The 26,489-nt window shown below is 42.0% G+C and overlaps 1 protein-coding gene across 5 annotated transcripts in view; it reads left to right on the top strand.

The window, feature by feature from the left end:
• The window catches only part of FOXP1 (forkhead box P1), a 602,050-nt gene that overhangs the window by 252,419 nt on the left and 323,142 nt on the right, over positions 1 to 26,489 (top strand). For all 5 annotated transcript variants that reach the window (XM_060111624.1, XM_060111623.1, XM_060111622.1 and 2 more), the window contains one exon: positions 25,870 to 25,930. The gene's annotated coding sequence lies outside the window, so the exon portion shown is untranslated. The remainder of the gene's footprint in view (positions 1 to 25,869; positions 25,931 to 26,489) is intronic.

Raw genomic sequence — 26,489 nt, 5'->3', positions numbered from 1 at the left:
AATGTTTGAGGTACCTGTATGATTTTCTCTCATGTAGAGAAAGTTGGGAGAATATCCTGGGTGGATGTTCCTGATTCAGAAAAATGTTTCTGTATCCTGGTAATAAAAATAGAGACATACATGTGCACCTGATTTTGAAAGAGCTAATTATCAAAAAAAAAAAGTGAGAATTAGATTAGATGTACTTTGAGATTCAGATACAGTTGTCATCAGTAAACACACAAGTGCATGTGTGCACACTTATATATGATAGAATTGAACTTCCCTTTACAGCAGACCATTTGTTCTGTTTATAACTTCGAGAAATTGATTGGTCAGATCTCATGGTTCGTGGGTACATACTTAAACATAGTTCCGTTCTCTTGCAGTTGGCCAACTGAGAAAGGAAAGTAAGTGGTCTCTATGTTGCAGCTGGGAAACCTATCTCAGTACAGTGAGTCTGCCTCTCTTCTCTCCTTGAAGTGACAGCAATGCTGTCACTTCTTCCCTTTCAACTCTTCCTCCCATAAGGAGGAGTCGGCCCTTAAAAGCATTTCTGAAGGCATCTTTTCTCTTCTCACCTCTGGTTTGGTCTTTACCTGCTTTTGTTCAGTATTGGCCTGTGGCCTCCAAGTTTGGGAGGCAGCGTAACATGGTGGTTGAGGCACTGGATTCTAGAAAGGACAGTGGGATTCAAGTCCGTACCACACCATTTATTAGCTATATGACTTGGGCCTCATTATCTTGCAGGACCTTCAGTTGCTCATCTGTTAAATGGGAATAAGAACAGTGTAGTGCTGGGACATATGAAGTGTTGCTTTCTAATTAGCCTTCTCTTCCTGCTTCTGCTGTTACTAGCGTGGGTTTATCACCTCTTTCCACCCTTCCCCTGGGTCTCTCCAGATGTAGAGTTCATTCCCTTCCTGTACCAGACAGCCTCGTACAACCCAACTTCCCCAACTCCTGCATCCTTTGTTTTCTCCCTTCCTCTCAACTGCTAGTATTTAGGAATTGGCTTAAAATTTATCCCAATATTTACCCACTTAAGACACATACCTAATGAGCATGACAAGAAAGCCTTTCTTGCGGCAGATAATTTAAAGAGGAAGCTTTTGTTACTTTTTCCTTAGACAAACTGAAATCGTGTGCTAAAATACCTCGCTCCAAATTCTCCCTTTACTCTTTTCCATTCTTTGAAAACACATTCTCCCCTCGTGACTAACTGTTACATGTTTTGTGTTACAAGCCAGAGGGCCGTCACCTCCCCTCTGCCATCACAATCATCATAGGGTGAACTGGAAACCCACATTGTGACCAGGTGTTTTGGGGTATCATTGGAAGTTTTATTATTGAATTGTTGTTTTCCACCTGGGCTTCTTTCTGTGCTTTTACTCATGGATTTCTCCCCCCCTTGAGTCCATTGGGTAGTACAGGACAACCTTCTTGAATACAGACTCCTGCTTAGCAGTGCCTCTCCTTTGTACTGGTTTTAAGGTGATCTGGTAGCAGAAGATCACATTTCATTATGCTTTGAAGATGAGGGTTAACGGTATATTCCATGTACGATTGGCCTCTTCCTGCTAACGTGTGCCAGATTGCTTAGTGCTTCACATAAAAAACAACAACAACAACAACAGTATAATAAAAAGGGACGGTTCCCCCCCGTTTGATAGCAAGAAATAGAGCGATATTGCTGCTAAATGAAGTATTTTTCTATTTTGAATACACCGAGGGGTATTGGCTGCTGTCAGCAGGATATAAATCATCACATTCCTATCTCGAAGTGTTAAAGTCCACCTGATATTTGGTGCACAAAGAACTCATTTATCAGGGGCGTTCTTCTCCATTCAACCCCCACACAGATGTTTCATAAAAAATAATGTATTTTGTGGGAGATTATTTAATAGGCACTAGGTGTAAAGGTAGCTACAGGTCCTAGGCTGGTGTCATTGGTCTGACACTCTTACACTAAACCCTATGGTCTGAACTGACATAGGGCCTTCTTTCTTGCTTTATGAATGCTTTATGTTTTCAGAAGTAAAAATCACAGAGGATGGCACACTTTGGGGGCAGGGCACAGTCTGACAGCCTCAGGCCTGTTGGGTTTGTGTTGGTCACCGGCACTTAAATATCAAGAGGTTATACCTGAAACAGTCTTGGATTCTGGGTTTTGTGAAAAAAGTGAAATAACACTGGATCCGCAGTGGAGTGGCTGCCCCCTTTAGCTGGGGCGTGGGCTGGAGTTTGTCAGTCTCCTCTGGGCTGCTTTACCCATTAATGTGATCCTCTATCCCTTTAGGCACTGGAATTTGCAACCCCTTACTTCAGCACTGCAAAGGAAAAACCAAAAAAATTGGTATTCAGGACCAAACAATATGTTGAGTGTGTCTTTTTGACAAGCGGATTTCAGACAAAAGGAAATACGCTTATATAACTTTCTCGAACTCTGTTTAATTTATGAAGTGTATGTGTACAATCTCAGGAATATATAACATTTCTGGAATATAAATGTTATAGAAATTAGTGCATATATAAATGCTAGAAGGTATTATAAATTACACGTATAATTTCTGCTCTTCAGAATGTAATGTATCTGTAGAATCTTCAAACTGGAAGGACCCCTTGCGAGCATCTAGTTCTAGTTCAGCCCTCTCCTTTGAGTGTTAAGAAATTGAAGCCCAGACCCAGAGAGTCTAATGATTTGTTCAAGGCCGTACAACCAGGAAGTGGTGCTGGGACAGGATGCCTGTGGCCTGTTGGTGATGCCAGGCCGATGGGGGCATTGATGTACAGTGTGGTATAGATGGGGATAGAGCAGAACTGTAAAAGTGCACGTCCTTTCTGTTCTTGAAGTTTAAAGGCCGATTTTTACAGGGATTCTGCAAGCACTCTTCACAGTTCTCTGTGCCCCACTCTCTGGCCTTCTTCTCCAGCAGAATCCGGACTGATATTTCTTCTGACTTCCTGGACTTTTCTGCCAGATGCTCTGAGGAATTTAGTAGGCAGTGCCTCTAAAACTGAACTAATTGTCACTCTTTCTCTCTTAAACCTGCTCGATTTCCTGCCTGCTTGACCTTGGTCATTATTGCCATCATGGGCTAGAAGTTGTATCGTACTCTATTTTTTCTTCTCTGATTGCTCATATTCTTGGTTTCCAGGTCATATAAATTCTGTCTTGGAAACTTCTTCCAAAATCAGCATTTCTTCTTCATCCTCCTGTTCCTGTGTTAGGTGAGGTCCCCACCACCTGTTGGTAGGACTGTTGCCGTAGACTTTTCCTCATACTTCTTCATTCCAGCTTAACTGCAATGCCAGTTCTTTGTCATCTCCATTGGTTTTCAACCCTGGCTGCGCTTGAGTCGCTTTGGGATTTTAAGACTTACTGAAGTCTAGGCCCCACGCCCAGAATTGGATACAGTTGAGTGAGGGTAGGGGCTTTGGCATCAGCATTTTCCGAAGCTTTCCAGAGGAGTGGTTATGCGCATCTCCAGAGTTGACAACCGCTGCATGGTTAGTTTTCTGTAAAGCACGTCCGATAGGTCACTCTTTCTGAATTAAGCCCTGATTCCTACTTTGGCTTGTGAGGCCTCCAGAATTGGATCCTAACCTTCCAAGCCCATCTCCGGCCATTGCTTCCCCATGAACTTATGTACCAGTCACCAAGACTCACTGACCTTTCCTGCCTAGAACTCAGAATGCCTCTTGAAGTGCCTTTGCGCTTGTGGTTTGCTCCACCTGACTCCCCCTTTTTCCTCAAAAAAATTAAAAACTACCTGTCTTTCAAGAATATCATGTCCATTATAAAATCTTGGCTGCTACCAAATCATCCCTTATCACAATGTGTTAGAGTTTACCTATATACTTAACCACCTTGCCCCCGTAACCAGAGCTGATCAGTAAAACTCTCTGCAGTGATGGAAGTGCTCTGTGCTTTCCAGTACGGTAGCCAGTACATAACCGGCAGCTACGTGTAGCCATTCAGCACTCGAAATGTGACTTGTGCCACTGAGGAACTGGAGTTTTGGTTTTCATTTCATTTTAATGAAAACACCCACATGTGACTACTGACTCCTGTTTGAGACAGCATAGATCTCGACTCTGAGCTCCTTGAGGGCAGGGCCAAGTTTTGTTCTTCTTTACTTTCCATGTGGCAGAGTGGTGTCCACCAACGTTTGCTAAGTGACTGGATGAATAATGTTGGGGTTGGATCAAAAATCACTCTCTTGTCTAGTTTCACACACCTCAACACACACGTATGCAAGCAAAAGTCCTGCCTGTGAGCCTGACACAGTCAATCATGTTTGACTCCCACAGAGATTTCATGAACCCATTTTACAGATGAAGAAACTGAGGATCAGAGAAGTTAAATGACTCAGCCAGATCATAATTATGAAAAATAAGATCTGATCACATCTGCCAGTTACCTTTGATTACGTTATAAACCACACACTTTTTTTTTCTTTTTTTATGTCTGTATTTATTTATATTTTTTTCCTTCACTTTTATACTGGCATACAGCACTGTGTAAGTTTAAGGTGTACAGCATAATGCTGTGACTTACATACATCATGAAATGATTATCACAATAAGTTTAGTGAACGCCCATCATCTCATAAAGATAAAAATTAAAGAAATTAGAAAAAAATGTTTTCTTATGATGAGAACTCACAGCACTTACTCTCAACAACTTTCACGTATAATGTATAGTGGTGATAATTATATTTATCATGTTGTACGTAACATCCCTAGCAGCTAGCTGTCTTATAACTGGAAGTTTGTCCCTTTTGGCTCCCTTAATCCAATTCCCTCTCCCCCACCTACTACACTTTTTTTTTCTGATGGTTTTAGTTCTGGGTCTCTGAAAATATCAGTCCCACAGAGAATGTTCCATGGCCTTATTTGTCATTAATAGCCCACGTGGTCATTTCACATTTCCAGAGGTTGGCTTTTATCCTTTCATCACTTAAGTGATGCCGTTTCTTGAGCCTGAGGCTGTTGTTGGCTGGCACCAGCTCTCTTGTTTTAACACCAAATCTGCCAAAGATTGCAGTTCGCGGGTTTGACCCATCACGGCTCTTTGTTTTATGCTGTTTTGAAGACTGCTGCAAAATTTGCACTGCTAGAGTTGGGATGCGTGATGAAATAATTAAAGCTGAAGTTGAGCAGACCACAGATCCAGGAGAGGGAATGGCATTAAGGTTCATCTAAGACCTTAATGTAAAATTGTCTTATAATCTGAAAGCTCTTTTTGTGCAGAGTCTAAATTAGGGCACTGTTAGTAGGGGGAGGGTAATTGCATTTTTGGTGGATAGTGAATTTCAGTTCTTACTTATAAGAAGTCTATTTGATTAAGTCCTTATAGCTTCCTTGCTCATTCTTTTTCCTTTGCAGTATATTATGAATAGTAAGGTGATTTTACTTCAAGGGAACATAACTTTTTTTCTCAGATTATGTCTCAGTCATTCACATAATTATCAACCATGATAACATTTCTCATATCTTCAGAGTTGTGAACAAATACTATGCAGATGCGATCTGCTTGACCTCACCTTGCTGAACGATTTTAGTGGGGAGAGGAATTAAGAAGGAGAAAACTTGATTTTATGAAGGAACCAAAGAATTGTTGTCATTGACTTTGTTTCTAGAATTCATCAACTTTATTCTTTGAAGGAGAGAGATTAGTTGTAGACCTGAAACTAATATAATGTGTGTCAACTATGCCTCAGTAAAAAAAAAAATTCATTTTAAGGTATTTGAAGTGGTTTTAATAGAATGGGCATCCAGGTTACCAGGCGAAACTGTTGATTAGACACAGCACTATTATAAAATGGAATCATTGCTATATTAGGACAAGCACTGTATGCAAATGGAACCAATAACAGGGGCATAGATCTAAAGAGAGATTAGAGAATGCTTCTTGGAGCACGTGGCATTTATTTAGGCCCTTGTCACGTGGGACAGGTCAGCCCTCTCTAGGAGAAGTAAGGCAGAGTAGTGATCGGTGGTCTGTGCAAAGGCTTGGGGCTGGGAGGGTGCAGGGTGTGTGTTACTATATGTTATTATAGTGTCTATTGATGGTAGACTGAAAGTCCGGGAGCAGCAAGAGGTGCAATCAGAAGACCAGGCAGGACCACCAACACGAAGGACCTTCTGAGTACCTTTGCACATTTCACCTTGACTTTCTGGCCCTTAGGAAGCTAAGAACTTTTTTTTTTTTGCGGTACGCGGGCCTCTCACTGTTGTGGCCTCTCCCGTTGCGGAGCACAGGCTCCGGACGCGCAGGCTCAGCGGCCATGGCTCACGGGCCCAGCCACTCCGTGGCATGTGGGGTCTTCCTGGACCGGGGCACGAACCCATGTCCCCTGCATCGGCAGGCGGACTCTCAACCACTGCGCCACCAGGGAAGCCCTAAGAACTTTTTAAGCGTGGGTGGGACATGCATATGGGAAACCTGTGGCCTTAAGCAGCTCCATCAATTTTGAGATGCCTCCCAATGCCAAAAATAGTAAGATGAGAGTGAGGGAAGCTATCCAAGAATTGAAAAGACTTTGCACACTTGTATTGTTTTACAAGTTAGTTTGTCTTCTGTGTAGATTGGTTTGAAGAGAGCAGGTACAAAGACAGGAAAAAGCCTCCAGAAGGTCCTTGTAGGAGTCCACAAAAGACTCTCTTGGCGTGGGCTAGTGAGTCTTGATTGAGATGAAGAAAAGGAAAAATAATTGAATGCCTTTGGTTGTTGGATGCGGTGGAGGAGGCATCAAAGCAGCCTCCATAGTGTTTGGCCTCATTTACTGGGTGGATGATGGCAACATCCACCTCCCTGAGGGAGGGACCGTGGGATGGGGACTCCTTGGGCGCTGAGGAAGCTGGCAGATAATGGATGGCCAGGGTCCCAGGGAGGACCCTCGGAGAGGAGCAGGATTTGAGAAGAAGAGAGAGTTGGCAAATGTAGCTAAGGGACCAAATCAGGAGAGACTTAAAACTCAGTAACCTTGGCAACAGAGCCGCGGTGAGGGCCGAGGGAGGTGTGGGAGGTGAATCCATGGAGAATGCAAGTGTAGACAGTGCTTTCTGGAAATCTGTGAAAGGGAAGAGAGAGAAGGGGACATGGGACTGAGAGATGAATTTTGTTTTGTAACAGATGCCAAGGTCTCACCAGAATCTTTTCCTTAAACCTTATTTAAAATTTCTGAGTTTCAGAACTTTCGATGCCTTTCTGACTGGCAGTTCATTAGCAGCAAGTTGGAGGCTTTGGGGAGGGAAGCAGAACAGGCATGTGGAGGGGTGCACATGACTGCAGTCTTTAAGGGGAAGACCTGCAAACGCAAATAACAGCCTTGTCATGGTGGTCTGGGGCTTTTGGTATAAATACAGTTAGCCCCACAGAGTTGAAAAAGCTCTGAGGCCGCTGTGAGTATAAAGCATGCAATGGTTATTGAAAGTGTATGTGTCTGACAAATATTTCCATCAAAATGTGAGGGCCAAACAAGTTGTGGTGCCAAAGTGGTCAAGTGGTTTTCTAGAAAATTCACTTAATGGCAATATCAAGGCCCCCAATACAACTGTAAGAAATACAGTCACTTTAAAACTTCTCTGCCCTCTTTTTGGACACCATGTAATTCTATCCCTTTTATGAATGTCCTCCTCAACCCTAAATTTGTGTGCGCTTCCCTAATGGAACACGTCTTTACACTCAGGAACCATGTTAATTTATGGTGTATTTTGGGATTCTAAGGAATGTAAAACGGGGCGGTAATACGACTTCTCTTTGTTTTACTCTGAAGAGGTTTTTACTACCGGGTTCTTGACATCTTCCACCTTAGTTTATCTTTAATTTATCTTTAACTGGAACCATTTTGTCCCTTAGCTCTATTCTAATTACCTCTCAATATGGTCAGATTTACAAGCAACACATGACAGAGAAAATGCACAAAAAATCAGCCAGCCTCTCCTGACATTCAACAGCAGCCCACGTCTAAATAGTGGAAAAGTTTATTTGCTTTTTCTGAGGATGTGCTAAGTGATTTTGCAGTGTGAGTGGTATGGCCTTCTAGCTCTTAGGCCTGCATTTATTAAATAAATTTGTTCTCTAACTCAAGTGTTAAGTGTGTATTATGAAACCTCAAAGGCAATTTCAGTGATTGCAACGTGCAAATATTTTTTAAATTATGTAATTAAAAAGGACTTGGCCTTCGAGGTCCACCGAAGTAATTTATTAATTGAACAGTCTGATTTAATTGTATGTTATTTTCATTTATTCAGGGAAGGGCCTGCGTCTTCTGAAGAGAGAGGAGCCTCTTGTGCGCCTTGTCACTGGAGGTGCAGAGGTCTCTCCAAGAACTTTTTAGCACCCAATTAAATATCAACCAAGAAGAGAGGACTTGTTCTTTCTGTCCCTGCTACTCTGTTTTGATGTCTGAGTCTGGTGATTTTAAAGGAGAAAGAAAAAAAAAAAATCCTGTTGGGTAAAATTATTTGTAATCTGCTCGGTTTATCATGACATTATTTAAAAGTGAATCACTCTTTTCCTCTTAATTGTGTCAGTGTACAGGGTTATATAAAGTAAGCGCATAAAAAGAGAAGCCCCTTGAATTCAGCGATAGCTTCATCCAGCTACAGCTACAGCTACAGCCTTGCCGTATCTGTTTCCTTAAAATGTCATTTTAAAGGTATTGTGGTTTTAGAGCAGCAGCTGTGACTGAAAAGTATGTAAACTAAGCTGTTCTTGCTCATATCATTTTTATATTCTTATGTCAGACCAGAAGGCTGCTTTAAATTTATTTTTCATTGTGTATTAGTTCTAGAGCCCATTTTTTTTTCCTTCCTTGGGAACATATGTTCTTTGGGACTTGTGATACTCGAGCGCTTAGGAAAATAACAATTGTTGGTGGGCGGGGGAGAAAACAGGTCTCAAAATAGCTTTTTTATTTGCGTATTGTATTTGGGAGAAGGTGAATCTAAAAAATGAACTTTCACAAGGTAGAATTGGGGTGCCTAGCATCTGCGTTTTAGGAAGTGGAAGAATTCAGGCATACTGTAGTGTACTAAGTCACGCGAAAGGCAGTAACTTTTAGAAGCCCAGATTGCTTTCCCAAAAAGAAAATATTTTTTGTTGCTATTAAATATAGTTTATATTGCTACTTCAGAACTTTTTTCTTTTCCAGTGAGCCCATTTACTTAAATTCTTAGTTAATATTTCTATATAGTTACGTCTTTGTCTCCGGAGCTGGCCTTTGCAAATTCTCATTTAATATGTGGTTGTGGATCAGTATTTATTCATACCACGTGGTACCTCTCACCTGATCAAGTGACAGCATGGTGTCAGGTCAGCCAGCAGAATGTTGGAGTGACTTTTGAGTAATGGTGGCAAAGACGGTACAGAGGGTTGAAGGAAACGACAATAATGAGATTTTTTTTCCCCTTTCCTATGTATTTCAACATGTATAATGCCTTGACTCTGCTGTGGAAATTTGGAACATTGGATAGAGAAATATTTCTGTTCATAAAGATTTGTAAAAGCAGAGTAGAAAGTCTGAGCTATTAGAGCTTTCCATGGTAAATATAATTTGATTACATGTGTTCATAATTTCCCTCAGAGCTCAGGATTTCACTTTGAGAGCTGTTTCACGATGATAGATTTCTTTCCAGGTTTTGAAAACAACTTTAGCCCTAAGGATTTGCCCTGAGCTTCCACTGATTTGCCTCCTGACTACAGGCCCACATCTAAGTGCCCCAAGTGGGGAAAGTAACTTGGGGAGGAAGGTGGGTTCCTCACGGGCCTTTTGTTCAGCTTGTCCCAGGCCTCCTGTCTCTCCCTGGGCTCCAGGTAGTGGCTTCCTCCATCCATAAGCTAGCTCGTCCTCGTGGTCCTTACATCATAGCCTTGGAAAAGGGCTTCTCAAAGCATCGGGGCTGTTGGTCAATATGGCTAAGAGGTATAGCAGAGACACTGGCCATGCAGGAAGGACACCAGGCATAGCACTGGGGCAGGGTGCTAGGACATCCTTTTCTGTGCTTCTGGTCCTAGGAAGTTCAGGGTAGTGGCCAAGGGTGTACTTGGGTAACCTGGGGGCAAAGGCTGTTTCCCAGCCTGTATACAAGTTGTTTTTTTGGTGTTTTTTTTTTTTTTTTTTGCGGTATGTGGACCTCTCACTGTTGTGGCCTCTCCCGTTGCGGAGCACAGGCTCCGGACATGCAGGCTCAGCGGCCATGGCTCACGGGCCCAGCCACTCCACGGCACGTGGGATCTTCCCGGACCGGGGCACGAACCCGTGTTCCCTGCATCGGCAGGCAGACTCTCAACCACTGCGCCACCAGGGAAGCCCAGTATTTCAGTATTTTAACAACTTCTTCAGGTGACCACTGCATACCATTTGAACATCATCCCTGGGTACCACTCTCTTTCCCAACAAGGAGACTGAGGTGTGGAGAAGGGAAGAGGATGACCAAATTCTAGCGGAGTCGCTGGTGGATCCAGGAGTAGAAACACATTTCTCTTCCCTTCTAGTGAAATGTTCTTTCCACTTCACTCTGGCCCCTCTTATCTAGGGTGTGGGAAAATCTCTTTTCCTATTGACTTCAAACCAGAGTTGATTAAAAGGCATTTTCTTAGGAATAAAACTGAGAGGAAAAAACAAGGTGCCTGGAGCACTGAAGTGAATGACTTTCTAGAAGAAAGTTAGCTTGTTTAGATTCTAGTTCATATGCAACAGGCTGGCACAGTCCATGGGACACTTGTGATCCCTGTGTCCCTTGTCTTGCCTTCTTGCTGTTCACAGGACCCCGCTCCAAAATCTCCTTTTGACGTGATTGATGTTTCCAACAGCCATCTTCTCCAGCCGTCGCTTTTCCACATTTGTTGGGAGGCAGAGGCTCTTGTCCCTGCTTTCTTCCACATCACCTGTGTGGTCTCAGTCACACAATGAATCTGCTCCCCAGGAGGGAGTGCCTTGACCAGATCCCCTCACGGGTACCTTTCAGCTCTAAAATGTGTTTGTTCTTCTCTCACATCTGAGATTTTTCCCATATAAGCCTTATTCCCTCTGCTGAAAAGTCTGGACCGCACAATGGGTGTAGAACAAATCTGAATTTTGGTCATGAACACACAAGACATCTCATTTGACCCCCGGTCTGTTTTCTGGGGGGACATGCTGGTCTTTTGTCCTTGGTAAAACTTGGTCAGGGAATTTCTGGTGAAATAAATCTATCACTTCGTATTCTAAATGGGGTTTGTGCTGTATTATTGTTATTATTATTTCTGTCACTGATAAAACTCCATGGAATGACTGGGTGGGGGTCCTATGGCCTTTTCCCCACCCCACTGAAGAAGCTCATGAAAGATTGTGTGGTGTAGAAAGGGCCTTAGCAATTAAATAAAAGAAAGCCTGGTTCATATAAAGAGACATGTTTCTATATGGAAAATATGAGCCTTTTTTTTTTTTTTTTTTTTTTTACATGGACCAGGTGTGGATTAGTTCACTGAACCTTTCACCCAGCCGTATTCCCGCTTGTAATTCTTCTGAGGCATAGTTCAGCCAAGTCAAAGAAACATGTTATTAAAGGTGAGCTGAAAGGCATTTAAAAAATAAACAAACTGTTTAAGACCCTAAATCAGTAACAGAACCTATATGCACAGACTTGAAAAGTACGAGAAAATGTGTTTCAGTACCTTTGGGTTTCAGGCCAGATTCTTCTCTTACCTTCTTTGAACATGGCCCCAAAGTCCTTTTTGGTCGTTGGCAGGACGAGCAGTTGCCGCTCGCTTGGACTGTAGCCGCCTTACAGCTGATGATTTACCCTCCTCTGAGACCGGTGAGACCCCAGTCTTAAACCTACGATTCTCCAGCTAATATTGAGGGAGAAAAATAAATACTTTGATTTTATTTTAGCACTGTGTTGTTAAGTTTAAAATCTGCTGTACGTTCTTTCCTTTTTTTCTAGCCTGTAGCGTGGCACAGAACCAGATATTATTAACAACTTGTAGAGATGATAGAAATCAAGCGTGGGAAGTTTTAGATTTACTTCAGTTACATTATCCCTGGTTAAAATAACAGTGGCTATCTTTTCCTTAGCACTCACTATGTGCCAGGCACTTTTCCTTCCCTTTCTTTCTTTTTTTTTTGATATTTATTTATTTATTTTATTATTTTGGGGCTGCGTCAGGTCTTAGTTGCAGCACGTGTGATCTTCGTTGTGGCACGTGAGATCTTCCATTGTGGCACACAGGATTAGTTGCCCCGCAGCATGTGGGATCTTAGTTCCCCGACCAGGGATCAAAACAGCATTCCCCCCTGCATTGCGAGGTGGATTCTTAACCGCTGGACTACCAAGGGGGTCCCCAGGCGGTTTTCTAAGCAGTTTTTTATGTTAATGCTCTTATTCCTCGAAAGCACTATCATTCAGCCCATTTTGTGGATGCGCACACTGAGGGGCAGAGAAGTGAAGTAACTTGCCTGAGTTCACAAGGCCAGTAAGCAGCAGAGCTGAGTTTTGAACTCTTGGACTTGAATCTGTGCTTGTAAGGTCTGAACTATTCTAGACTAAACTCTACTGTGTGATACTATTTTATAGAATACTGAGTTTTAACTGAAGCAGCCCCAGGCGGCATTAAGAAATAAAGATATTCATCCCGTACATCCTGGGCCTTGCCACCTTCACCCCGACCCCCCAAAACTGCCATCAGGGTTTTTCCCTAATTAGAAAAATTTTCTTTCTGTTTTCTTTTGGTTGTTTTTATAGTCTCTTCTCAGCTAAGGACTGGGTGGGTATCATTTGTGTCCTGTCATGCCGCTTCTCCCTTGATTTTCTTCAACTCCCCTTGTGATTGTGGGATTGCGGAAGGGCATTCTCCCATGTTTAAAGTAATTCCAAAAATCTGGAGCAAAGGAGGAGAGGCATTTTGGGGGTATTCTAGGAGTCTTCCTGGCCCACTTTTTACAAGGTGAGCAATTCCTTCCCCAGTTCCCCAGGGTGGACGCAGAGCTCCTTTCAGAAACTCAGAGTGAGCAGAAAAGAATCACCCCATCCCCACCTGTGCTGCTTTACCTGACAGAAGGGGGAGCGGGTTCAGGCAACAGCTTCATCTGGTGCACTTCTGAGTAGCTTTGCTTCGTTGAAGACCATATGCTGAGTTTGTCAGAGTCATCTGCTGCTTTTCGGCCATTCTTGTTTTAGGAACGTTAACTTGCTGGGTTGAGAAAGCAGCATCACATGCAGACAGCCATGTCAGGCCCCTCCCAGATGCCCCTCCTCGTTTGTCAAGTTCTGGGGGCATTCGGCAGAGCTTTATTGTCGTCAGGATTAAGGTTTCCCTAGTGTCAGTGTTAATACAGCATCCTGTACATATCAGAAACCTTTTCAGCTAAGGAGCCGAGAGGGTGAGCCCCACAGGGTTCTAAATTATCCTGGCATTTCTTAGTGTATTTCTAGTGGGAGCCAGAGAGATGGTGAGCTTTGGAAGATGGGAATGTTCTATGTCGTGAACATTGCGGTGGCGGTTATAAGACTATATACTTTTGGCCAAGCTCATCAAATTGTACACATAAAATTGATGAATTCTGTTGTATGTAAATTAAGCCTAATACTGATTTTAAAATATCTTAAAAAAAAAAAAAAGATGGGTCAAAGTTGAGTGTAGAAGGGAGCTGGGATCTGCAAATGTCAGAGAATTCAGGAAGAGAGGCCTGGGAAAGGAAATGGGATGAAAAGGAGCCAGGAAAATTTGCCTCATCATTTGGCATTTCTCTGGTGGCCAAAAGGTAAGCTTCTACTTTTGGGTCACTCTCGAGCACTGGGGGCACGTAGCTGCCAAGTTTTGCAGTTTAAGGACTAATAAAGTCGGGATGTGGGTAATACTGGGAGAGGGCTATTTTCAGGGAAAGATTGCTGGGAGGTCTTCCCACCTATAGGGACTGTGTGAGTGGGTTCATTCTTGAGTGTCTCTCCCTGGGTGCACGTGTCCACAGTAAAGTGCAACTCTGGAGCCACTTTAAGGGTCTTTTCTACGTGTACCCGGAATGTTAGCCACTGTATATATAACAGAGGGATTGAAGAGCTGGGGTGAGATACAGGATTCTTTTTTTTTTTTTTTTTCTTTTTGCGGTATGCGGGCCTCTCACTGTTGTGGCCTCTCCCGTTGCGGAGCACAGGCTCCGGACGCACAGGCCCAGCGGCCATGGCTCACGGGCCCAGCCGCTCCGCGGCATATGGGATCCTCCCAGACCGGGGCACGAACCCGTATCCCCTGCATCGGCAGGCGGACTCTCAACCACTGCGCCACCAGGGAGGCCCCAGGATTCTTTTTATTCAACTTACATGCCGACTCGTGGTGTTCTTTCCATATATATTTATTGAACAATGACCATGTGTAGCTACTGTTCTGTATTAAGAGACAGCATGCAAGACGGATGAAGTCCTTGCCTTCATGGAGTTTATATTCTGTTAATTCGTCCCAAACTGAAATGCACACAGTCAAGATTAATCTGCCTGGTTTTATCTGTTGCCTAAACTTACCCAGAAAAACTAAACAGAATGTTTCGCCAAAGATTGAAGCCGCCAGGAGCCAGATGTGGCCACGGGAAGAATGTCTTCAAGAGCTTGTCATCTGGCTCCAGCTGTGCTAACCTAGGCCTGCTAGGCAGCCACGAGTTGTGTCTGCCAACTGGTGGCCAGACGCGACTGCAGGTTTAAACAATTAGCGGATTCGTTCACCCGGTGGCCGGATTCGCTGTGTGTGTCCTGAGATTACCACGGCTGTCCAGACTAGGAGCCTCTGTGGTCCCGGGCAGAAACACCCACAAGGGAACCGAAAATCAGCCCCTTGAGAAAATAGCCAAGGCCTTCTTATCCTGGAACGTGGAGAGGGATTCAGGGGGAAACCATTGTCAGCAAGAAAGCAGAAATAAACCAGACGTGGCCCCTGCCATGCAAGTCTTGATTCCAACCAAGAGCTCCTGCCTGACCCAGAATGCCTGCCTGTAGCCTGCCCCTGCAGAAAAGCAGAGAGGAGAGTTGGCCTGTGAGGCCTTCTCTTTCCCAGTTGTTGTGGTTTTTAATTGTTGCCTCTTTGTGAGAACCATTTATGACGACCTATATTGATTTTACCCGCAAGAGATTTCCATTAAAAGTCTTAATTCCTACCTTTGAAAGCAATTGGATACCTACAGATGTGCCATGACTTTTCAAATATCTACGTACATAAATATGTACATGAATATGATGCTTCAGCCTACCTGGTGTGGAAGATTTTTTAATAAAATGTGGTGTTGCTGGTTTCCTGGAGTAGGCAGTTTCTGTTGTCATATGGGATACGATGGTTTTGATCACCCATTGTTCAGCCAGTTCCTGATACCACAGTAGTTGCTCAGTAAATGTAGAATGAACCGAATAAGGAAAAATTCCAGCGGGCATGCTGACATTCAAGGACAGTGATTTAAAGTGAGTGTGGTTATTTCACATAATAAATGAGGGAAACAACCTACAATTTAGAGCAAAAAGACAAAAATAGTAAAGGTGCAATTGGAACACTTTTAGCATTCTTTTTTCAGACGTCGACATCTAGTGTCCGATTATCACAGAAAGCACAAGATAGTGGAGATGAAGATTTCGAAGGGGGATTCTTCTGAACCTAAACTGATCGATCCTTGTGGGGGCATCTTTATTACAGTGAAGTTCCAAGTGGTTTTTCAAAGAAGCCCCGCTCTGAATAAGTAACAAAGACAACAAGCTGGTTCAAGTGAGGAAGAATTTTAAGACACTAGTGTATGTGTAAAAATCAACTTTTGCATTCTGAGTGCATTGTGTAAATTTGCTGTGCACGAAACAGAAGTGAAGCCATTTGGTTTTGTGGCATTGGTGTGGGCTGGCTGAGGGGGGTGGGGGAGAAAGTTGAGGCATTGATAAAGTATGCGGCGAGCCAGATGGTTGCATTACACGTCTTTTGTGTTCTTGTTTGCTTCTTAAAGCAGTTGCAGAATTTGGCCCTTGGCGATATTTCTTCGTGCTTGTATGTTCTGCTACGAATTTACTTTTGTCAGAGTCCTTTGAAAGAAAAGCCTTGCTCTTAAAAAAAAATTTTTTTTTTTTTACTTACATTATAAACTTGTGAAGTCAACAGTGTGTTCATAAAAATATTTTTTAAATGTTAAGTATGTTAGTAAATAGCAGGAAGATCAGCTTTTCTTTTTCCTTAGCACAGTAACTTCAACCATATTTTACTTCCGTTCAGAGATTTTTGCAAAATAATGAAGGTAATAGAATTGTCGGTGGATGGATGGATGGATGGAGACAGACAGACAGAACAGCTACATTGTTATTCCAGTAATAATGGGGCTTATCTGATGAGAGATTTTAACCTTTCCTCTTAGAGCAAGTTGTCAGGTTGTGGTTTACCTATTGTGTTTTACCTGTGAGTCTGACTCGGTGATATTTAAGTTAAGTGGGAATGCTTTGGGGTTGGTTGGTGGGTTTTGCCTGTGTATTTGCTTGGCATTTATTAGAACTGTTTATCACACCATCATTGAAATTTATATTTATTTTCTACTACAAGCAAATTTTATTTTGCAGTCACCAGTGGAAAGATAAGATATTCTAACTGTATATAAAGGATGATATTTTATCACCGAATGCTTTTTTTTTTTTTTTTTTTTTTTTGCGGTACGCGGGCCTCTCACTGTTGTGGCCTCTCCCGCTGTGGAGCACAGGCTCCGGACGCGCAGGCTCAGCGGCCATGGCTCACGGGCCCAGCCGCTCTGCGGCACGTGGGATCCTCGTGGACCTGGGCACGAACCCGTGTCCCCTGCACCGGCAGGCGGACTCCCAACCACTGCGCCACCAGGGAAGCCCACTGAATGCTTTTAATAAGGAATTGCTTTGGAGCTAATTTTTTCCCATCACGATGGAATGCTTAGGATAATTTCATGTCCTTTTCACAGTCCCAGTTTAAATCTCTCCTTTTTTTTTTTTTTTTCCTTCTGCTCAAACGAGAGAAGAGCACAAATGTAGGATCCTTGGGCCATGGTTTATTCTCCTGTTGTGCACAGATTTCCAGTTTTAGTTGGAACCTGTGGTCCCTGATGAGAAAACAGGAAACTTAGAGTCCTAACCTTATTGAAATCTCTGCCTGGTTTAGTCACAAGTCTGAGGCAACTCCTCCCAATAATGAAGCCATTGTACGCATCATATCTGATCAGTTCCTGAAATGTTTTAGTAAGTCTATCTTACAACATTATAAGAGATAATCAGCAGCCTTAGAAGGTCCCCATCTGGACTGTAGAGTTCTTTTACTGAAAGATGTTTTGCCTTTTTGAGATAGCTCTCGCATTTTATCATCTGTTCCGCCGAGATGAAGTGCATATGAAAAGTCAGTGACTCTGAATCCATCTGTTGTTATTATTTTCCACTGATAATTGGCTTGAACAATGAAATGTCTGTGTCTTCACCCTTTGAAACTGTACACCCTGTTTATTTTCTGGAGGTCTCACTGCAACTCCTCTCCCCCACCCCCATTTCCCCCCTTCATTCTCTCTCAAGCTTGCAGCGAGTGGCGCTTGTGTGGGGATGACATCTTTGACTCTGTGCATCAGTATGTGTCACTCAGCATGTAAAGCTTGCATACGGATTTTTGTCACAATCCCTGTGTCTGTGCTGTTTGCTCAGGGATCCAGTGCTCTGGCAGCAAGGAGCTTAGCTGGGGCCACAATGCATGGATCCCTTACCTGGATCGTCGTCTTTATTTCACTATCCTCATTAAAATATTAATTTCGAGGACAGTATCTAATACCTATGGAATTAGATACTACCTATAATTGTGTAATATATTCAGTTGCATCCAGGTTTGCACGATACAGAGCATTAATATTGGATTCCACTAACAGCATTTCCATTAGCTTGCTCAACCAGTATGAGATATAGATGAGCTGGGAAGCATAACTACCTGCCAGAACTGCCAAAACAGTCATTAGAAGCTCCATTGGGATGGACAAAGGCCTTTTTTCACAGTGATATACTGATTAAATTTTGTTCTATGGTTTATTTGCATCAAGGTTAGATCGCTATAGTCTATGCAGGAGGGTTATCTAACACCTCACTTGGAAGGTCATTTCAAGTCAAAACAGCGAAGAGAATAGGCATCTTGAGTTTCTTGGGGACCCCCTCTTAAAGAACCTGTATTTTATTTCAGGGGACTTTGGGAATTTTCAGATTTTCTCTCTGTATTATACCATACTATATGTTTAAGATCGGTTTTTTGTTTGTTTGTTTATGTCACAGTTTTTAAAAAAACTTTTCAGTAATATTCTTTTGCTTTTGGGGCAGAGTGATATAGCCAGGAAACAGTGTGGTGTTAATAAAGTAAAGCCCACTTTGCAAGTAGAAAGCCACCTTATTTCCCTTGGCTACAGCGTAACCGTGGTACATCCTCTGAGGCTGTGAAGGACCTGTGACCTACCCTTTTTTAGTCCAGGTAATAATGTAGGCACATCCTATGGAACAGCAATGCTGGATTTGCCCCCAGAGTCCTATGTGGCATTAAAAGGATGTAGATGAACATAATCTTATTTATGTTTCAAATGAAATCATTTAATACTGCAAAGGTTATTAAAGAATAATTAAGTTACTAAGACCAACATGTAACTGGACCATACAGTAAGAGGTTAGGGGTGAGTATGAGTTGACTCCATGAGCTGAGAAAATGCAGTAGTGAATTCTTAGTGCCCGCATGTTTTTCCTCTTGCTTAAATTCCTTGGTTCTAAGGACAAATTATGTTGAGGTATGGCATATTTTCTGCCAAAATGGAGAAAATTGTTGACTGTAATTATGTTATTTAATTGAAATTATAAGTGGTTGAGGCCACTCAGTTAAAAGCATTCTTTCTAATATATGGGTAATTTTTTTAAATGAGTGGTCATGGATTGATGACATTTGAAAGGCAGGCATTTGGGATGTATTTTTGGAAGACTCAAATTGTTTTTCTTAAATCATTAGTGAACTAAAGAGTGTAAAGGGACACCTTTTGTTTGGTTTATTCTCTTTAATTAGATATGTGTGAATATTCTTTGTGAGAGCGTATATACGCACGTATATGCACGTACATATATGTGTGTGTATGTGTGTATATATTTTATATGTGTAAATATTGACACATAGATGCAACAGATCTTTCTGGAGGTGCAGACTGACAAGGATCGGTTTATAATGGGGGCAAAGGCAGAGAAACAAGAGGTGTATTTCTGACCTTAAATTGTGGCCGAAAACATGTGATTGTTTAAATCTCTCATTGAATATTAGAGATCTAAATTCAAGTTACAGTAAAACTCTGCTGATGTGTCTTACGCCAAGTTCTTTTTGGAGTGCTAGAGATACAACAATAGCCCTGTATTCCCCACGCCCCCCGGCCCTGCCCGCCCTCCGCCATGCATTCCCCCCACCCAGGAGTGAGTTCTTAATTACTAATGAATGCAATTCATTTTAATTGTTATTATAGCAACAGAACATTTAACTGTCTCCTGTTTAGTCCTTGTCCTTTGGAACAGGCAGTGTCTCCCCTCAGAGAGAGGACAGGTAGAAGGCACAGCGGGCGTCTGATTGAGCCAGTTATTCATTTGCTGAGTGTTTGTGTTTATGCAAAGGGGCCTCTTCCTGCATATTTAATCTAGAGTAAGGCAGTGGCTTTTGTTGTGTTTAGCCCACATACCTTCAGTCCTTCCTCACACTGCCGCCAGCCTGGGAGCCCTGAGAGCTCGCAGGCTTCCCAGCGCCTGTACTTTCTCCTTTACAAACTCTCAACTTTCTTCCGTTGTGTGAAAATTGCCTCTCTGGCCCCAAAGCTTCCCTTCCTCACCATGAACGGGTAAGTGCGTGCGAAGCCAAGGCTGATACTTTTGTTTCATTTTCCAACTGTTGAGAGGCTACTTTGCCCGCTCTTCTGGTCCTGGTTCCTGGGCCGTTTGTCAGTTGCTTGGCGGCGTTGAAATAGACAAGTACAGGTGCCTCTCAGGAAATGTGGCTGAATTTTCAACTGGCAGAGAGAGGCTCTTGGGAACTGCGGGGGGGGCGGGGGGGAGAGAAACAGAGAGAGGATTCCTGATGGGGAGAGAGAAAGAGAACAGCTTTATTATTCTTTGTCCTAACAAATCCTGTTTTGTAACTGTCCTGCAGATAATGCTGCCATTGTTTGCTAAAAGCCTTCAAACAGTGTGTGAGACCGAACTGTAAGAAAGCAGTGAAACTCTGCTGCTGTATTGTCTATCCTCGGGCCAGGGTCCTCCCCGAAAGTCTGTGCCGGAATAGGAAGGGTTTTCTTCAGTGGAAATCGAATCGTCTCTTCATTGATATTAATAGCACACTGGAGATGTTGGCCGTGCTGTGCAGAGCGGCGGTTGGGAGGGAAGGAAATCTGATCTTGCTGGGGGGAAGATGACAGCCTCTTGGCCCCATGGTGGAGGAGACATGCATCCAGGCTCAGCCTGCATAATGGCACCCTGGCTTAACTGTTTACTCTAGGAATTTTAATCTTGCGCTGTTGGTTTTACTCTCCTGGGGTCTTGATATTTTTTGTTCCTGTACTGTCTTCAGAAAGTACGATGTTCAGGGTCTTAATCCAGTCTTTTTTAAAAGTGAAATTAAAAAAAAAGAGCCCTAGAGAAACTGACACGCTGTGCACTTTAATCATTCTGGGGGTATGATGGTAGAAATTGTGTGAGAAATTCAAAACTAAATTGCCACAATTAAGAAGGATGACCCATCCAAGGGAAGATATGCCCTATGGAAAGATATTTCAGAGGCTAGGAATTGTGTCCAGGGTCTGAAAGGAGTTTTCATTGCCAGTTAACTGTTGCCTCTGTTTGAGTGACTCTTTTCAACAGAAGAGTGTGCTGTTCCCCCGCAGGTCGGAAACCGTGAGAATGTGAATCCAATTTCATCAACCTTATTAAAATATGTAGGGACTTGGGTCTTCTTAGGTACAAATCAGTCTAGAGACTTAGAAGCATTTGTTAGCAGTGAGGCCGCTGAAGGTATTTAATAATAAAATTACAAATACCCTGTCTAATTGTAAGTATATGACTTTTATGCTCGGTTTTTAAGGGGAAGAATACTTTTTTTTTTTTTTTCATGAGGAAAAGTAACTCCGCCAGAGCACCTTCTGTGATTAGCGCTATTGTATTCTTAAATTTTGATTGATAGAGATAATAGTTTTCACTTAAAAATACAGACAGGTACTTTAACTTTCCATGACAATAGCTATTTGCATTTCTTTTATCTTTTTGTTTAACATCTATGGGGGCTGGGATGGATTTGATTATTAACTCTTGTTGCACACACTCCGCGTAAATCTAAAACAAAGGCTTTGTTAGCGCTTCAAAGAGAAAACAGCAAATATTGTTTTTAAGTTTCAACATTTAAAGCCTGCTAAGGGATACCTATAAAATATTTTCACAGGACCATGACCAAGGTTTTGCTTTCCTTTAAGGTAAGAAGAGAGAGTGGTTTTTTCCAAATGAGCTGGGCCAACATGGAGTTGCGGGGGGCCTGAAGTAATTCCACAGGCAAGCCTCGGCCAGGTTTTGCCTGTACCATGGGGCTTGCTTCATGTAGAGTAGTTCAGATTCTTCTTACTAGAACGGACCCCAAGTTAGGTCCTCTGATTTAGTTGAGGGTCCCAGAGGGTGGGGAGAAAGGAAGTAAAACGTTCCTTGCAGCAGTAGGAGGGGGACGTAGGGGCAGTGACGGATCCCCTGTGGTAGATTTTTCTTTGATAAAGAGAAGTAAAAGAGATGTGGCCCCTTGTAAACCAGCAAACCTGGGTGATGGCCAGGGTCGCCTCTGGTCCCAGAGACCTGCTCGACACAATAGTTTTCCTTTTCTTTTTCTTTCTAATTTACTTCCTTTTCCTTCCCCCCGCCCCACCCCCGCCCGTGTACTCTCCCTGTTTCTTTCCTTCTTTTCTTCCTTCTTTTCTCACTTCCTTCCCTCCCTCCTTCCTCTTTCTTATTGTAAGCCTGACTCAGTATTTGAAGTTATTAGAGCAGAGGGGGAAAAAAAAAAAAAAGAAAGAAAACACTTTCAGGTTGATTTCTAAGTGGATTTTCTTGTCTTGAGTGCAAGAAAATGAAGTGACCCTTGTATTATCATTTCTCAGCTAGTTGAGTTTGTGTTGAAGATAGTTTTGTTTTTCTAGGACATCTTTGAAAAACAAAACAGAAAAGCCCACGTGAGTTAAGATTCACAGGTTAAAGAGACAGCCATCTCTTGGAAATTGGCCCTTTGAGATTTTCTGTTTTCTCAGATGAAATATATGTCATCTGATGGGGATATTTGGGAGGATGGGAAGTTTGAACCCCGTTTCTGGACTTCGAGAGAAGGGTTGCTCTAGCCAGAGATGAAACTCCTAACTGCCACCTTCATCATGGCGCAGGAGCTGGCGTTCATCATCCTCGCATCCCAGGGACACTGACACACAGTAGGTTCTCAGCCAGCATTCGTTGGACTGAAGGTTGCAGTGAAATAAGGTGGCTGTCCTTCACAGTCTCTTGTATACTTGTACAAAACGAAATATAATGCTGAAATCCTGATGCAAATCATTTCCTTGAGCTGCCCTGAAAGAAGAGGGAGAAATATTTTTAATGGCCAACAAAAGAGCGTATATTGTTCATTTTTCTTCTTGTGAAATAAAATCACACCTCCATGTTTACCTGCACCTCGTTTCCAGCTAGGCCATACCAGTTGGCAGGGTCACACTGGTTAAATTAAGGGCAAATATACTGATAGAAAGTATGAAATTGAAGCATTGTAGTAACCTAAGGGGTCTAGAGAGTGAAATTCCTAATGGGGAATAGGGGGAGCTGGGGAGACAGAGGAAGAGGAAGGTACATTAGCCTCCTAACCTAGGGATCTCAGCTGAAGGGTAATGTCGTGGTCAAGGTCTTTATGGTCAAGAAAGAGCTTTAGGTAAATAACATGATCGCAAACAATAGTTAAGAGGCCACACTCAGAACAGTTTCTGGTGTTCACAGGATCTTAATTGTACAGAGAATGACATCAAGGAAAATAAGTAATTTCTATTTACCGTATCCCTGGCTCACCTTTAAAAACCTAAAACCAATAGGAAACTTAAGACAGAGAGAAAAAGAAAAAAAAATGAAATTCATCTGGTGCCAGCCTTTTCTCTAAGAGGAGAGAAGAGGGGGCTACAGGGCAATATTTTCCTTTTTCTTTTTAACTTAAAAGCGTTACGTAATCATTTAATTTTTAGTTTTGGTGCTTGTGCTCCCTGTAAACATGCAGGTATGTAGTTGATATATTTGATAAGGTGAAGTGTTTCGTTTTGTTTTGTTTTTAATAGCAGTTTTGGAAATGGAAGTTTTATGCTTTGGAAAAAATGAAATGCAGACTTTTCTCCTAGTTGTTGATTTCTGATTCTTGTAGGCTAGTAATGAGGCAGACTCAGGCCCCAGAACTACTCCCTAATTTTCTTGTCTATTATATTGACACATTTCATTTAATTTAGTATGATGGCAAACAGCTGTTGAACTATTAATCTTTTCTCAGCAAAGCTGGAAAAATATCTTTTAGATTACTTTGCTAATGTATACTAAAAATTAAATCAACAGAAATAAATTAATGAGTGGTCAAAAGTACATTTGCATTAAAATTTATGGAACTTCAAAATGGAAGAAAATAGGGTTTGTATCCCACTGCCAATTTTTTATGTCTAAGTAAAAATTAAATGTAGCCAAATTTGTATTGCTTTAGTGATTATAAGTTGGAGGGTCAATTGTATAATATAGTTATTATTAATTTTTTTCCTCCAGGGAAAAATTACGCTTATAAAATCTGTGAGGGGGAACCAGCTTATACTTTTGCTCTGTGTTCACTTACCTACTGTTCTAGGTAGCTATAGGTGAGTAGAGAAACAGATGCAGTACTTACCTGGAAATGTTCTGCAGGTTTGAATACAACACTAGAGATAACTTTATTCAAAGTAAGCATTTTCAGCAGCTTTTTTTGTTTTGGGGTTTTTTTTTTTACAAACATTAAATTTTAATAAGGTGCAATTGTTTGGCAGGCCTATATGATCTTTGCAATACAATCTTATCTGCATTGCAAAGTCTGATACTACAGACCTGACTGCCAAAAATGCAAAAATAGATGCAACTCAATAGATAAAAATGAAAATTAGTTTAGAGTGCACACGTTGGAAAACATCTCAAGTGAAAAGGAGGGAGAAAGGGCGTTCTTGCCCTGAATTGAGTAGGGTCTGCCAGAGTTCACTTACTTTCCATTTAAGATTGGATGAGTGGTGGAGATGGAAATTTCTGTTGTGTGAGACGGTTGCCGTGCCTCGTGTCTCATGAGCTCTTCTTATTGGCGTGGGGCGGGGCTGCTTTGTAGATCTCAGCATTACCTCGAGGACCCGACCATCACAGCTCTGTTTTCTTATCACCATTTGCGCTCTAACCAAGTTCTCACCGCTGGAGAAACCAATCCCTGGCGACACACCTCAGCAGTAAAGCACACAATTTTCATTTTCGATTTGAATTGTTTTGTGTCAAAACAAAAAGGTTCGGGGCAGGTTGCAAAACAGTAATTTCAAGTCCCAGAGCTAGGGTTTTCCCCCACCTAAATGGTGAACATTTATGGTGAAAACCTCCAATTTCCTCTTACAGTAAACATGAAAATTATGATTTCACTCAGAGCCTGCATTTTTTCCCAATCTTAATGGCAAGAATCTGCATACACTTGCTTGTGGAAATGTCATAAATTGGCCTCCGATCAATTCCTCAAAGATAGTACACACCAAAGTACCACTTTCAAATTTTTAGCCCTAGTGAAATAAGATTTAACTCTTCTCAGTGATGTTTGCCTTTCCACATTCAGGGCCAACAGCCGAGGGATGAGCAGAGATATATTCTGTATCAAATTTAAACCACTTCATTACATATTGTTCTGAAGAGTAAGCAAAAGGATACTAACGTTTTAGTAATAAGATGGTATGACTTCACCATCTTAAGAAAATATATGTATATATGAGCATTTGGTCAATCGATGTGGAATGAATCCTGTACCCTGTTGGTAACTTGATCTAAATTAATAAACAAATGTTTTTCTTTTCACTTGTGCCATATGTTGATCTCAGTTACATGGGCAGAGAGAGGCAGCTTGTAATGTTTCTTAAAGGATTATACACTGTTTTGCATAAGGCAGTGTGCAGATGCAGGAGTTAGATGTGTACCGTGCTTCCTTTGTGTTTTAGGAAGCTTGATTTCAGTTGTTGATTTCATCTGACACAAGCCATTTTTATTGAACTTAGTAGGTCTGGTAGAAGTATGCCAAGTGGAAAACATTGTGTGAACAGCTTTCACCCACCGATGAACCCCCTCACCCCTCCGCAAGCTGAAAATTGTGGTGCTTTTATTCATTTTGAAAGGTCCAGAGTGGCATAAAGCATCTTGTCTATAAGAACTAACACTCTTGCAAGGGGGAAAAAAATAAGCCTCTGCTTTAATGAAATTAGAGATGTCGTGGATGTTAACCAAACAAAGACACGTTCAAGTAGCAGTCTGGTTTCCAAAAACAAAGGCCTATGACTCACATGTTATTCCAAATGAAATAAATTGACAGACAACAAGATGAGAAAAAGTTCATAGGCAAGTGTGAAATGCTTCATCTTGACTTTTTCCGTCCAAGTTGTTGTTATCGTCTTGAAGAGCTCAAAGGCACATGGTCCAGTAAGTGGAGGTCTTGACACTGGTTTTTATTAACTCTGAGAGTCTTTTGCCATTAAACAGAATTGAGTTCTTTGGTTGGTTTTCTTGCATCTCTCCCAGGCAAATAGGCACTTTGTTGCTACTTTGTCTTGACATTCAGATTTTGATATTCTCTTTTGTTTTCAGGGTAAGAAGTGACCTTTTGAGGTGACTATAACAGAAGATTGCTTTACAGAAGCCAAAAAAGGTAAATGCAAATATGATTAGTGGAATTACATCTAGGACTCTATCTACCAACTTCTAGGCGTCTTAATTCAGTTCTTTTCGGATCTACGTAATTATCAAATATACGTGTATTGATTTGTGTGTAAGTATGTATGTAGCATATTTTCTGAGGCCTTTAAAGAAAAGATTGCTCTTAACAAATGGTTCACATAGTCACATTTCCCCCCGCCAAATATTATCAAACTTTCCCCCTGTTTGTGGAAGTCGATTTTTTTTTTTTTTTTTTTTTTTTTGGTTGTTGACTTGGTAGGTTTAAAGTTAGAAAGGAATAGTCACATCACAAAAGTGGTGATTCATAAAATTAACTTGCTGCAAACAGGAGTAACGCATGTCCGTCTTCTGTGCTGAAGTGGTGTCATCCGATGGATGTTCATCTGGCTGCTTTATAATCCCTTCTTTCAGAAATTAATAGTCAGGCACCATAGCAACACGCCGCGTTGATGTAACTGCCGTGTGGCGTGGGGCATGTCCCTGTGATGTCAGCGCTCATCTGCCTTGTTCTCTTGACCTTGCTTGAAAAT

The sequence above is a fragment of the Mesoplodon densirostris genome, chromosome 10, assembly GCF_025265405.1.
Source record: "Mesoplodon densirostris isolate mMesDen1 chromosome 10, mMesDen1 primary haplotype, whole genome shotgun sequence".
NCBI lineage: Eukaryota > Metazoa > Chordata > Mammalia > Artiodactyla > Ziphiidae > Mesoplodon > Mesoplodon densirostris.
The sequence above is the reverse complement of the archived record's forward strand: the minus strand, read 5'-3'. Positions and strand labels throughout refer to the sequence as shown.